Source organism: Natator depressus, chromosome 3 (genome assembly GCF_965152275.1).
Source record: "Natator depressus isolate rNatDep1 chromosome 3, rNatDep2.hap1, whole genome shotgun sequence".
Taxonomy (NCBI): Eukaryota; Metazoa; Chordata; order Testudines; family Cheloniidae; genus Natator; species Natator depressus.
In genome coordinates this window covers 90,189,308-90,203,769 of record NC_134236.1, presented here as the reverse complement: position 1 = coordinate 90,203,769, position 14,462 = coordinate 90,189,308, and positions in this window count along the sequence as shown.

Here is a 14,462-nt window from a genome sequence, read left to right as displayed (position 1 = left end):
CTCCCTCCCTCTTCGTGAACCAGAATGTTTGACTTTCCGGCACCCCCCACTCCCCCAACACTCCAGATAGCAAAGCTGTTACTGTATCTCTTTAAACTCAGCCCAAAGCTGTCAAGCTGAGAAAGCAAAAGGTGAGCAGCAAGAAGATCTGGGGAGCGACCAGCTTCATCTACTCGTGCAAGAACCAGTCTTGGGGAGTTCATCATTTTGCTTCCTAAGTGCACACTAGGGGCAGAGCCATACCAATGCGCAGTGCCCAGAGAATCCTTTCTCTTGGGGACCCCATAAAATGTTCAATTTAATACTACATTTTTGGTTTTGCCCAATGAATCTGCTAATCTCCATGTTTCATAATGGAGCTTTTAAATCATATTGAGGAATAATATTTTTTACAGGTAGATGTGTCTATGGAAGAGCACCATGTGATAAAATAGTTGGGTCCTAAGATCAAACAAACCTCAGTCTCCTATATAAATTAGAAATGCTCTCAAATAATGAGATGCTCTCACCCAGCAGGGCTGCAGTCACCTTGAAGATTCTGCCCCTTCCTGCTTTCTGAATGCAATCAGCCCCCCTGCTGACTTTATTACTTGTATTCTTTTTTTCAATTTTTAAAAAAAATCAACTTCCTTTTACCCTTCAGGCTGCACTACAAGCTCTACAGAAGTTTTCAGCTTGATGGACACTGCAAAAGGGCTGGTCTAGGGTGGTCACTCATATGCAGGAGTACAGGAGTTATAACCTTTCTACAAATCTCAAATTCCAGCACTGATGTGTAGAATGGAATCAGGCCAGCCAGGTGCAACAGTTGTACTCCTACACAAACCCATTTCTCCCTTAACTTTTCCACCCACCTCTGCTGACACAGCAGGAACTACCCATTGCCAGTTGAAAGCTCCATCGTCATGCTGATACTGTAAAACAAACGATGGCTTAGATTACATTTACTTTCACCAGTCAACTCTTTAACACACACTGGTGTTGTGACTTCTTTGTTGGATAACCACACCAAAAAAAGCATTTGAGGATCAGATTCCCATGCCACTCAGCTTATTGCCAACAAACAGCGATGGAAAATATTTCCACTGCATACAGTTGACTGCTGAAGCTCATAGGATATTCAATTCATTCACAGATTTACTGATGGAGATGTTTTAGTAATATATAAAAAAATAATATTTACCTTCTCTGCTCTATTTCTGCTGCTCCAAGACACAAGCCCACACTCCTGCCTTCCACTTGAATAAACAAGACTGATACTCACTCCTAGAAACAGGAGAATACTTTCTTTACAGCTGGTGTGCAACCTGATTGGAGTTTTATGGGGGTGTGGTTTTTTTCCTTGACGTAAGCAGCGTCAGAATGAGCTCTACCCTGTCATCTGATGGTGAGCTGTGGAAAAGGACTTCAGGGGCTGATCTCCTTTGCATGGGTCACACCCACCCTGCCTAGCATGATGGGACTGCTTGCCCAAATGGTCACGGGATCCTCAGTCTCTTTGTTATTGGGGCAGGAGTAATAAAGTGTTGTTATCCTGGTTCTGTGAATCAAGAACAGTAGAACTGTACTTGGCATTTTATGACGGAGGGACTCGCCCTTATATGCAAGGGTAAGCCTAATACAGTAGGAAACTAAATGCAGGTAAATCTCACCCTCAGAGATGTTCCAATAAGCTTCTTTCACAGACTAGACTCCTGTCTACTCTGGGTCCAGCAATCACTCACACCCCTGTAGTTACTGTCCTTTGTTCCAGTTTCTTTCAGGCATCTCTTCAGGGTGGAGCCAGCTGAAGACAAAATGGAGGGATTCCCAGGGCCTTTTATATTCCCCCTCTTGTGAGCGGAAACTCCTTTGTTCTCCTTGCCGCAAAATCACAGCAACAGGATGGTCTGCAGCCACCTGGCAATTCACATGTCTATGAACTATTCAGCTTTTTGCAGTCCAACGCCATTGTTTACACGTTAGTTTGAATGGGTCTAGGAAAGCTCAGGTGTGGAGTGGCGTCTCCCAAAGTCCATTGTCAGTGAAGTGTTTCTTGATTGGGCACTTACTGAGAATAGTCCTTTCTCAAGAAGCTGACCAAATGCTTCACTGAGGCTACTTAGAATCAAACAAATGCATAGCCAATATTCATAACTTCAAATACAAAAATGAGACAGACAGACAGCATAATCATAACCAGCAAACTACAACCTTTCCATCGACACGCCACTTGGCCTCCTCTGTACAAGAACTGGTGCAACCATAGGACCCTGGTTGCAACAGTGATCTCTACGGTCACAGTTTATGTCAGTTACGTCACAGCTCTTATTCAGCATTTGTACAACAATAGCTTACGTGTCACCCATTGTTGTGAGATCTTAAAAGAATGAATATGAGACCTTCAAAATCCCAATAATAGAGACTAAACAACATGCTGCTCCGCGGCCAGCCTGCCTATGACTATCATGGCCACATCTGGGCTGTTGCAGGCAATTTTCATTTAAAAATTTCAGTACAGCATCAGTGACTACTTCTTCTACAGCATCAAAATCAACATTATAGTGCTTCGAAGCTTTCACTTTCTCACTCATTTCTGACAGGAGATAGTTTGAGAAATTTTAAGCCAAAAGGAATTTGCAAATGCTGGGAAAGGGATAACAAATAGAATGGAATATTTCATGCAACCTTCTCTGTGGTATTGCTACTGTGATTCCATGGATTTCCTTTTATTTATTTCAGAATTTATTGGCCATCAATGTTACCAGCTGACCTCTTCTTACCATGTCATGGGACAGGGCATAAAGGAAGGTCTGAGCAGTTGTCTCTCTGTACTCTTCTCGAGTTTGGATACATTAGTTAAGTCCCTTAACTTCTTTCACACAGAATAATCCTTATTTCTTTCTTTATATATATATTTTATTGCCAAGAAACCATAGGGACTTAATTTTCAGCAGTCACCAGGGGCCTGATTTTCACAGTCTGGGTAATGACAAGGACAAGCAGTTATTGTTCAATTTGTCGTATCCGTGTCAACAGTGCTAACATGTTTTTTCCTCAGTTCTGGAATTCCATTCCCACGGACTCTTTCCCAGTCTTGGGTTGAGCTTGACGTGGTGAGATGTTTTCAAATGATTCCTACACGGCATATGACTCGTGGGCGTGTGGGTGCTGGCAGGGAGCTGATCTTACCACATAATGGAAAGGAGAGAATAAATCAAAGGTGCAGCGCTAGCAGGCTGCTGGTGGACTAAAGGCGTCTACAAGGATGTGGGTGCAGCAGAGTCAGCCTAGTTATTCACTTCATTTCCACAGCTTGCAGGTCGGAAAAGGGGGTGCACAGCAAAGGGGAGTGAGGAGCAAAGCCAGACTAATAACTAATGTTTGCTTCCGCAGGCTGCGTTTGCTTTGGACACCATTAGAGTCGTGTGTGTGCACAGAAGGTGCACACATGCTTTTCAAAAAGGCCATGGGAAAAGCCGTGCTATTTTTCGAAAGGCTGGCAACCCCAGAGCTGGTTTGGCAGTGGAAGAGAACCAGAGGCTACCTTGGATATAATGAGGAAATGGCACTGCCAAATAATCTCAGAGCTCAACTGGAGCATAACCTTTAGCTCAAATCATAGAATCATAGAATATCAGGGTTGGAAGGGACCTCAGGAGGTCATCTAGTCCAACCCCCTGCTCAAAGCAGGACCAATCCCCAATTAAATCATCCCAGCCAGGGCTTTGTCACGCCTGACCTTAAAAACTTCTAAGGAAGGAGATTCTACCACCTCCCTAGGTAACGCATTCCAGTGTTTCACCACCCTCCTAGTGAAAAAGTTTTTCCTAATATCCAACCTAAACCTCCCCCACTGCAACTTCTGACCATTACTCCTTGTCCTGTCATCTTCTACCACTGAGAATAGTCTAGAACCATCCTCTTTGGAACCACCTCTCAGGTAGTTGAAAGCAGCTATCAAATCCCCCCACATTCTTCTCTTCTGCAGACTAAACAATCCCAGTTCCCTCAGCCTCTCCTCATAAGTCATGTGTTCCAGACCCCTAATCATTTTTGTTGCCCTTCGCTGGACTCTCTCCAATTTATCCACACCCTTCTTGTAGTGTGGGGCCCAAAACTGGACACAGTACTCCAGATGAGGCCTCACCAGTGTTGAATAGAGGGGAACGATCACGTCCCTCGATCTGCTGGCAATGCCCCTACTTATACATCCCAAAATGCCATTGGCCTTCTTGGCAACAAGGGCACACTGTTGACTCATATCCAGCTTCTCGTCCACTGTCACCCCTAGGTCCTTTTCCGCAGAACTGCTGCCTAGCCATTCGGTCCCTAGTCTGTAGCAGTGCATTGGATTCTTCCATCCTAAGTGCAGGACCCTGCACTTATCCTTGTTGAACCACATCAGATTTCTTTTGGCCCAATCCTCCAATTTGTCTAGGTCCCTCTGTATTCTCTTTTGTAACACTTGAAAGTGTTCAGGGCAAGATAAATCAAATACTGCAGTAGCATCAAATGGGGGATTAAGAATTTACAGTGTTTTAAATTATCTTCCTGTCTTGTAATGTCTGTGTAGCATTGTAGGCCAGGCTTGACATGAGTCATTGGGGATGGATGAGGCCTTATTTCTTGGATGACAGGAATAGGGAGGAAAATGAATCAGCAAGCTGGAAACAGAATGTCTGTAGCAGCTAAGATAAAGAGGGACACCCATTTCCAATGGACAAAATAACAATACACTGGGATATCTAATGTTAACTGTTTCTGTGTCCAGCTAAAGATGCTGCAGTGTTCCCACTTCTGCAGTTTAAGTGATAACAGATCAAAACTGTTGAAAATACAGCAGCTGTCTGCCCACCAACACGCAAGTGCACCACACGTGTATCTGAGAGGGTTTGAGTCATATAAGAGTGAAGCCGACCATGCAATGTTATCAGTCTTATCTACATGTGTTATCTCTCTAGATCCTATACTGGCTGTTGAAGGGGGCAGGAGCTTTGCAGAATTGCCTTGTATTTGGGATTGCAGTGAGCTTGTCTTGGGGACGGAGGTGCCATTTTTTTTTGCATTTCAAAGTTGCTAATCCTAGGTAGAGGGAAGGAGAATGGCGGACCCTGGTAGCAGGGGAGGGGAGAATGGGGGACAGGGAGCCCCAGCCCTCTGGCCTGGAGAGGAGAGAAGAATGAGGGTTTACAGTGGTCCTGAACTAGAGGGGGATAGGGGGTGGCTTATGGAAAGGAATGGAGGAATGCAAGGACCCACTGGTGTGTGCAATGCGCTCAGCCTAGGGAAGCAATTCAAACCACAGGGTCACACATTTCATCTCCATTTGTCCCATCCTATATTTCCTCCAGGAACTGCTGCTTATATTTTAGAGCTCATTATTTCTTCTTTGTCACTCTGGAAGTGGAACTGGAGGATGTACCGGTGAAGATTATTCATTGCGGGCAGAACTTCAGAAAGAACTGACACTGAAATCAAGTGCATAGATTAGTATTTTTATACCCATGACACCTTGAAGTCCCAGTTAAGATTCAGAGCCCCATTGTGCTAGGCACTGTACACACACATACGAGGAATCAGTCCCTACTCCTAAGTGTTTACACTCTAAAGAGGTGGGGCACAGTGTCCCAGGGACCTCTCCTCACCGCAGGTGGTGCCTCCTCCTGGCTGCTCTGAGGATTAGCTCCTTCAGCCTAACACCCTCTTCTTGCACTTCCCCAGGCTGTCGTCTCGCTCTCTCACTCTGCGGCCCCTCTTTTGTGTCTCAGGTGCTGCCATCCCATGCCAGAAGGAATGTGCATTTTTCACAGCACAAAGGAGCTGCCGATAAAGGACATACCTGGTCAGCAAACAAATTGTCTAAATAAAAGGCATGGTATAACAAGATACCTTTAATAGATTTCATGCTTATGTTATTGTTAATATTAAACATTGAAGTAAATGTGATGTTAATAAGTACCCCTGTAACAATGTGTAGTGTGTATGATTTTTGAAAAACAAACAAAAAAATCCTTTAAGGTCATATGGTAATGATGCTTCTCAGCTATTACCTGTAAAGAAACTTAAAGCTTAACACAGCAGGAAAAACATTATAACTTGGTCTGCTGTATACGAAGGGAAACTGAAGTACCCCACCTCATGGATTTAATGACTAAACAGTGGGATAATTTCTCCATAACCCTTAAAAGGTAGAAGCCATTGAAACCTGGCCTGCCTATAGAATAAGCACAGGAAAGTATGCGGGTAATTCCTCTGTTTTGCCTGCAATCAGCAAGGGTATTTGTAAAAGAAATGGATATTTTAAGTAATAATCTGCCACCCCAAAAGGGGTAGAAACATGTTCTTTCTGTCTTTCAGAAAAGCTGATACCAGCTGAAGAGCAACCCAGAATACCATGAATCTACTGTCACAATCGAAATTGTGTTTTGTGTTCTCTGTTTTGTCTTGTGTTGTTTGTCTTGTTGTTAGTACTGTTGTGTATTGAATACTGCAGGGAAACATCCTCAGGTAGCAGACACCATACTAGGTTTTGGAGCAGAAATTATAAATACTGTAGACCTGGAGGTAATTAAATTGAATAAATTAAGCTCTCTGTCCCAGTTACAGGACAGCCTAATACAGAAAAAAAGGGAAGTGAAAAACCATACTGCTATAGCTATGGGATGTACTGAAAAGCAGATACTTGCTTTGCCATCCACGCAAGGCTGAGTCAGAGTCTCACTCCACAGGCCTCCTCCCTGGCCACTCTGCCAGCACCTCCCCTGCTTTGGGGCTTAAATAGTTTAGCAGGCCTTGTATTGGCCCTGCACACTAGGCTGAATTACACTCACATAAGGACAAAAAAATAGATTGCAGATTTTGCTCCATTTTGAGAGCAAATAGTACTAACTGCACAACCTCCTCAAGCCGTTTGTTGTACAGGCTCTTCTCGAAATCTTGTCCTCTCTTAGCTTTTGCGACTCAGTCCTCTTCCCTCTCATAGAATCACAGAATCATAGAACATCAGGGTTGGAAGGGACCTCAGGAGGACATCGAGTCCAACCCCCTGCTCAAAGCAGGACCAATCCCCAACTAAATCATCCCAGCCAGGGCTTTGTCAAGCCTGACCTTAAAAATATCTAAGGAAGGAGATTCCACCACCTCCCTAGGTAATGCATTCCAGTGTTTCACCACCCTCCTAGTGAAAAAGTTTTTCCTACTATCCAACCTAAACCTCCCCCACTGCAACTTCAGACCATTACTCCTTGTTCTGTCATCAGCTACCACTGAGAACAGACTAGATCCACCCTCTTTGGAACCCCCTTTCAGGTAATTGAAAGCAGCTATCAAATCCCCCACATTCTTCTCTTCCGCAGACTAAACAATCCCAGTTCCCTCAGCCTCTCCTCATAAGTCATGTGTTCCAGTCCCCTAATAATTTTTGTTACCCTCCGCTGGACTCATTCCAATTTTTCCACATCCTTCTTGTAGTGTGGGGCCCAAAACTGGAAAGAGTAATGCAGATGAGGCCTCACCAATGTCGAATAGAGGGGAACGATCACGTCCCTCGATCTGCTGGCAATGCCCCTACTTATACATCCCAAAATGCCATTGGCCTTCTTGGCAACAAGGGCACACTGTTGACTCATATCCAGCTTCTCGTCCACTGTAACCCCTAGGTCCTTTACTGCAGAACTGCTGCCGAGCCATTTGGTCCCTAGTCTATAGCGGTGCATGGGATTCTTCCATCCTAAGTGCAGGACCCTGCACTTGTCCTTGTTGAACCTCACTAGATTTCTTTTGGCCCAATCCTCTCATTTGTCTAGGGCCCTCTGTATCCTATCCCTACCCTCCAGCGTATCTATCTTTCCTCCCAGTTTAGTGTCATCTGCAAACTTGCTGAGGGTGCAATCCACACCATCTTCTAGATCATTTATGAAGATATTGAACAAAACCGGCCCCAGGACCGACCCTTGGGGCACTCCACTTGATACCGGCTGCCAACTAGACATGGAGCCATTGATAACTACCCGTTGAGCCTGACAATCTAGCCAACTTTCTATCCACCTTATAGTCCATTCATCCAGCCCATACTTCTTTAACTTGCTGGCAAGAATACTGTGGGAGACAGTGTCAAAAGCTTTGCTAAAGTCAAAGAACAACACATCCACTGCTTTCCCCTCATCCACAGAGCCAGTTATCTCATCATAGAAGGCAATTAGATTAGTCAGGCATGACTTGCCCTTGGTGAATCCATGCTGACTGTTCCTGATCACTTTCCTCTCCTCTAAGTGCTTCAGAATTGATTCCTTGAGGAGCTGCTCCATGATTTTTCCAGGGACTGAGGTGAGGCTGAGTGGCCTGTAGTTCCCTGGATCCTCCTTCTTCCCTTTTTTAAAGATGGGCATTACATTAGCCTTTTTCCAGTCGTCCGGGACTTCCCCCGATCGCCATGAGTTTTCAAAGATAATGGCCAATGGCTTTGCAATCACATCCGCCAATTCCTTTAGCACTCTCGGATGCAGCGCATCCGGTCTCATGGACTTGTGCTCGTCCAGCTTTTCTAAATAGTCCCGAACCACTTCTTTCTCCACAGAGGGCTGGCCACCTCCTCCCCATGCAGTGCTGCCCAGTGCAGTAGTCTGGGAGCTGACCTTCTTTGTGAAGACAGAGGCAAAAAAAGCATTGAGTACCTTAGCTTTTTCCACATCCTCTGTCGCTACGTTGCCTCCCTCATTCAGTAAGGGGCCCACACTTTCTTTGACTTTCTTCTTGTTACTAACATACCTGAAGAAACCCTTCTTGTTACTCTTAACATCTCTTGCTAGCTGCAACTCCAGGTGTGATTTGGCCTTCCCGATTTCACTCCTGCATCCCCAAGCAGTATTTTTATACTCTTCCCTGGTCATTTGTCCAGTCTTCCACTTCTTGTAAGCTTCTTTTCTGTGTTTAAGATCAGCAAGGATTTCACTGTTAAGCCAAGCTGGTCGCCTGCCATATTTACTATTCTTTCTACACATTGGGATGATTTGTCCCTTTGACCTCAATAAGGATTCTTTAAAATACAGCCAGCTCTCCTGGACTCCTTTCCCCCTCATGTTATACTCCCAAGGGATCCTGCCCATCAGTTCCCTGAGAGAGTCAAAGTCTGCTTTGATCAACCTTCCCTTGTGCCAGGCTCCTATCACTGCTACCTACTTGCAACCAACTATCTCCTTTCCTTGTCTCCTTCAATTCCCCACCTACCATACTTACCATCTCTTTAACAAGCAGCACCAAAAAGAAGGAATCTCAGGCGAGAGTTCATCTTGGTGCAAATTGAGGCCCTCATCCTACAAACACTTTGGCATATGCTTCTCTTTGAACATTTGGGCAGTTCCATGGAGTTCAGTGGGACTACGCTGATGTCGTAAAATACCCAATACTCTCCAGTCCCTCCTTCAGTGCGTCATTCAGAAGATTCTCCTCATCAACCTGCCGACTGTCTGTGGGGATTCCACAGGGCTCCTTCCTGGGTCCGCTCCTCTTCTCCCTCTATACCTCGGCACTGAGCTGTTTTATTTTCCCTGTTCTGAATTAGCATACCAGGAAGGCTAGTCCTGTCTGCCATGTAGTCGTTTCCTGTGCTTTGCTGAATTAGGGTCTGTACTTGGAGGGGTCAGTGGGGTATAATCTTGATAAGAAAGAGTGTTGAAAGTTTGATCTCCCTTCTGCTTATGTTTTTTTATTGGCCCACAGTACTCCTTTCGACAATTCTACTGGCACTACTTCTTTTCCAAATTTTATCAAATTCACCAGACTTTAAACCTCGAACAACTACATGGAATTTTGATCTTTTTTCAGAATTACGTTTTCTAGGAATGGCCCAGCTGCTGAATGAGGCTAGGAGAGCTGGCACTTGGGTATGTTGGCACATCAGCTTAGTCCCACTGAACTCCATGGAACTTCCCAAATGTTTAAAGAGAAGCATATGCCAAAGTGTTTGAAGAATGAGGGCCTCAATTTGCACCAAGATGAACTCTCGCCTGAGATTCCTTCTTGTTGGTGCTGCTTGTAAAAGATGTGGTAAGTGTGGTAGGTGGGGAATTGAAGGAGACAAGGAAAGGAGATAGTTGGTTGCAAGTGAGTAGCAGTGGTAGGAGCCTGGCGCAAGGCAAGATTGATCATAGTGAGAGGAGACGGATGGCTCAGGTGAGTGTTCGGAGGGTCACGTAAAATGTGGGGGTTTGAAAGTATCCTATCGGAGCCACAGCTTCCAAACAGGAATGTCTACACTGCTCTTGACCTGGGCTCTGAGATTTAGTGTCATGGGTTTTTCTTTGCAGTGTAGACATATGCTAGATGTTTCTGTGTGCTGTACAGAGTTCTAGATAGGGTGTAGTCCCTGATAAACAACAGGGAAAACTGGAACTAAACCTTTGTGGAAACTTGTTTGTTTGTCTGTAGTCGTAGAAGTTTCCTTTAATATCTCTTGTTTAAGAAGAACTGTGATTGTATATATCACGGCTTAGTGTCAGACATAAACCTGAGAGAGAACAAGGCTAGCTAGAGAACTTGCTAGCGTAGCTATACCTGAGTTTGTTGCCCCAGAGTTTTTCAACTTTAGGAGGCCACAGAATGGCAAAATGGATACAACAGTCTGCCATCAAATTCAAAGAGGGGGAAGGTGCCACCCAGGTGAGCCCTCATTTATGCCACAGAAGATGAACACATTTTCAGAGCTTGTGTGTTTGAGAAGCGAGCAGAAATGAATGACTTTGAGATAGTCCTTCAGAAGTTTAATGATTACTTTGTGCCTGAACAAAGTATTATCCATGGTGGAGCTTGTTTTCACCCACACAGTCAAAAGCTTAGAGAATAAGCCAAAGTATGTGTTAGAAATGTGCCCCTTCTAGTGCAACAGAGACTTTGCATCCAGTAAAAACAAGCACATTTGGAACAGAAAATTAACCGACATTTTTTAAAAGGATTTTAGAGAAGAAGAAGCCATCAAAATTTGATCTGGCCTTCCAGAATGCATTTGAGATGGCATGCTCTTAAAAAAGATTAAAAGCCCAGTAGCTAGTCAAGAGACTACTAAAAAGGCTTATTGATATTCTTAACTTAGGAAGGAGAGCAAACAAAATAAACTTACACAACCCCTTTGTGCAGACGGCACTCAGAAGCAGCACCATGGACATGGAACTATTGTGACTCACACATACAGGAACGACTATCCAGCATTGAATGCAAAGGGCAGAAAATGCCACCATGTCAGTCATTTTTCAGAAGAGTGCAGAACAAAATGGGTAACAGAGGTAAAACCTGTGTATGCTCATTAGGGACTGCCAGAAAGCAACAATTCCATCTTACAAAAAGTGTCAAGGTTTTGAAATGTTGTTTCCATTCCAATGAGGAAAGGAAATGAATATTCAATATTTTTCATTAAAAGTGTCTGAGAGAGAGAGAGAGAGAGAGAGAGAGAGAGAGAGAGAGAGAGAGAGAAACCCCAGCATAACCAGTAGCCCATCTGGTACTTTGGGCATACACATGGGTTGTGGAAAACACAGGCCTGCAAACCTGAGTTTCCCATTTGCTAAGTGATTGCCCTAACCACCTAAAGCTAAGAGCAGGTGTGTCCTGTTTACAGGTTTAATTATGAAAGCTTTGCCTAGGTTTAATTAATTTATTGTATATCACATGAGACTAGTTAATATTGTGAAAGACCAGGCTCCTTTCCATTGATGCCAGCACTTCACATCTCAGTGTAGTTCTATGGTGTGACTAGATATGATCTGCTTGGACATGTTTATGGTTCCATACATTAGCTGTAAGGATATTGACAAGCCTCACCTTAATCATTTCTTCATAGGAAAGGAAGAGAATATTGAAGTCATCCCAGTGTGTGTACCGCCCTCTGACATAGTCAAACCATAAGCTTCCCATAACTCTTAGAGAAACAAACCCAGAAACAGATGTTCATAAACAATCTGACCACTGCCTATTCCATGCGCTATTAGTGGGATGTTTGGGTTTATAAACTGGATTGGCTGGAAGTTGTGAACTAATTGGCTGATTTCAGCTAATGTAATTACCTTTCCAAATTTAATTGCACTCATGCTGGGATTATGAAACCTTTTCCCCATTCAGATCACAAAATGCTACACCCAAGCCTGCTGTAAATGTTCATGGAAAAATGAAAATACAAAATATGTTGTATGTATTCAGAAATGCTCTGCCATTCATCTTTCACACCCTCCTTCTCTCCTACCCTGTCTCTTCCCCCATTCTGTTTTTCCATCCTCACTTTCTTTCCCCTCTTTTCCCCTTTCTGAAGCAGGATTTCAAACAATATCTCCACTTCACCCCACTTCACTCCACTTCAGCCATGGCCACCAAGGAAAATTAACCAGGTCCGTAAAAGGGAAGCTAGTGCTACTCCTTCTGACTGTGCTCCTCTCGGGGCTACAAAGAATAACTGACTCACTCAAACATTGCTTGTTCCTTGGAGATGCCTCCTGACCAACACCGGAGGGAAGCAGGGCTGGTGGCAGAGGCTATTATTTCACAGCCCTGATCACAGGCACCAGTGATGATCTGTTCAGAGGTTGGAGATTGGCAGCATGATGATTGTTTGAAGATGGGGGTGTGGGAAAGAAGTCGAGGGGAGAGGAGGGTATTCTAAAGATGGGCAAGAAGATGGGCAAGAAGGAGAGAAAACGGAGGAGGAATTGGAAAATTTAAGATTACAAAAGGATTTCAAACGTATTCTGATATTTTGTTGGTTTTTATATATCTTTTTAGACTTTTTCTGAGATAAATGCCAAGTATATTTTAGATGGGTTGTTTTTTAACCATTTAATAAATGCAACAACACACTCCAGTCTACACCCAATGTGCACCAATTGGCTACACTGGGCCACACAAGGCACATCCAAAGTGTAAGTATGTAAACTGCTGAATGTGCACCCTGGAAAACTTTAAGGCTTCTTTACACAAGCATTTAATTCCATTTTCTGTGTTACTGGTTTATAAAATGACAAAAAGAGCTTTTTAAAAAGTGTAATTCTTTCTCTGCTTGCTTAAACAAAAAATGCAATCTTCCTCTTCTCAGATAAAAACCTCTCCAGGAAATGCTCCAGGTCTGGTGATTTCTCAAGTCTGATTATCATTTTGGAGAAATGGAAAATGGAGCTACTATGAGGTGGGTGCATAACTGGTTGGAAAATCATTCCCAGAGAGTAGTTACCAGTGGTTCACAGTCATGCAGGAAGGGCATAACGAGTGGGGTCATGCAGGAAGGGCATAACGCAGGGATCAGTTCTGGGTCCGGTTCTGTTCAATATCTTCATCAATGGTTAGATAATGCATAGAGAGTACACTTATAAAGTTTGCAGACGATACCAAGCTGGGTGGGGTTACGAGTGCTTTGGAGGGTAGGATTAAAATTCAAAACAATCTGCAAAAACTGAAGAAAGGGGAAAGGAAAAAGGGGAAAACCACTGTCTTGTATCAAATAGAGCATTGCCTGAAAAGGATGTTCAGAGAAGTTCACACTACCTTTAACAGTAACTACTTCCTACTCCCAGGTTTCCCTCTAACATTTGTGATGGAAAAAAATCACTACACGATGATAGGACCTGAGCTGGTACTACGGGTGCCTAAAACAGAATTGGTGAAATTATTTAGAAATACTCATTGCAGTCAAAGTTAGATCAAGGATGAATTTGGGCCATTATGATTTTCCATGACGGTACTTCGAGAATTCACAGTTTAGACCAATGGGCATGTATTTAAAAACAAGTGCAGCATTCTCTGATAAGACTGCTGAAATCTGCAATATGCAAGTCATACCAACAAAGGCTTTCACCAGCTACTCAGATGACAGTAATGGGTATATTTCAAGTTCCATGCATGGTGGATTAGACATACAACTGCAATGAAAAAAAAGAAATATGTGTCTATAGAAGTCTCATAACTTTGTTTAGCTCTTAAAATAAATCCTACCAAAATACATCCTACTTCACTGAGATACTACGATTCCAGCAGGGTTTTGTTAACACTTATTCTACATATCAGGGGTAGAGATGGCGGGGGTGCAGGGGTGGGCATTGTGTGTAGTTAAGTGTTTTGCATATGTGACCCTAACAGCATCCCAGTGCAAGACAGCAAAGGTTACATTGGTATGTGGTAGTGAGTTTCAACTGGCCTGACCAGCTGAATGGACCCCAACTCACTAATGTCATAACCTGTGGCTAGACGGTGTCATGTAAGAGCAATGAAAAGCTAATAACACACTGTCATTGGGTATCAGGCCATCAGGGGAGAAAGAAAGGGAAAAACACCCCCTTTTAGTCAATGTAGCTCCTCGCCTTCAGGATAGCAAAGCCTAGCAGCCAGAGTCTATGGAGCTGCTCTTGTGTTCAGGGCAGAGAGGCCTAGTGTTAGGCACAGGGAGTGGTAGGGGGACCTCAGACTGCCCTACTCCACCAGGTCCTGATCCAGGTCCCTAGGGAACCAGT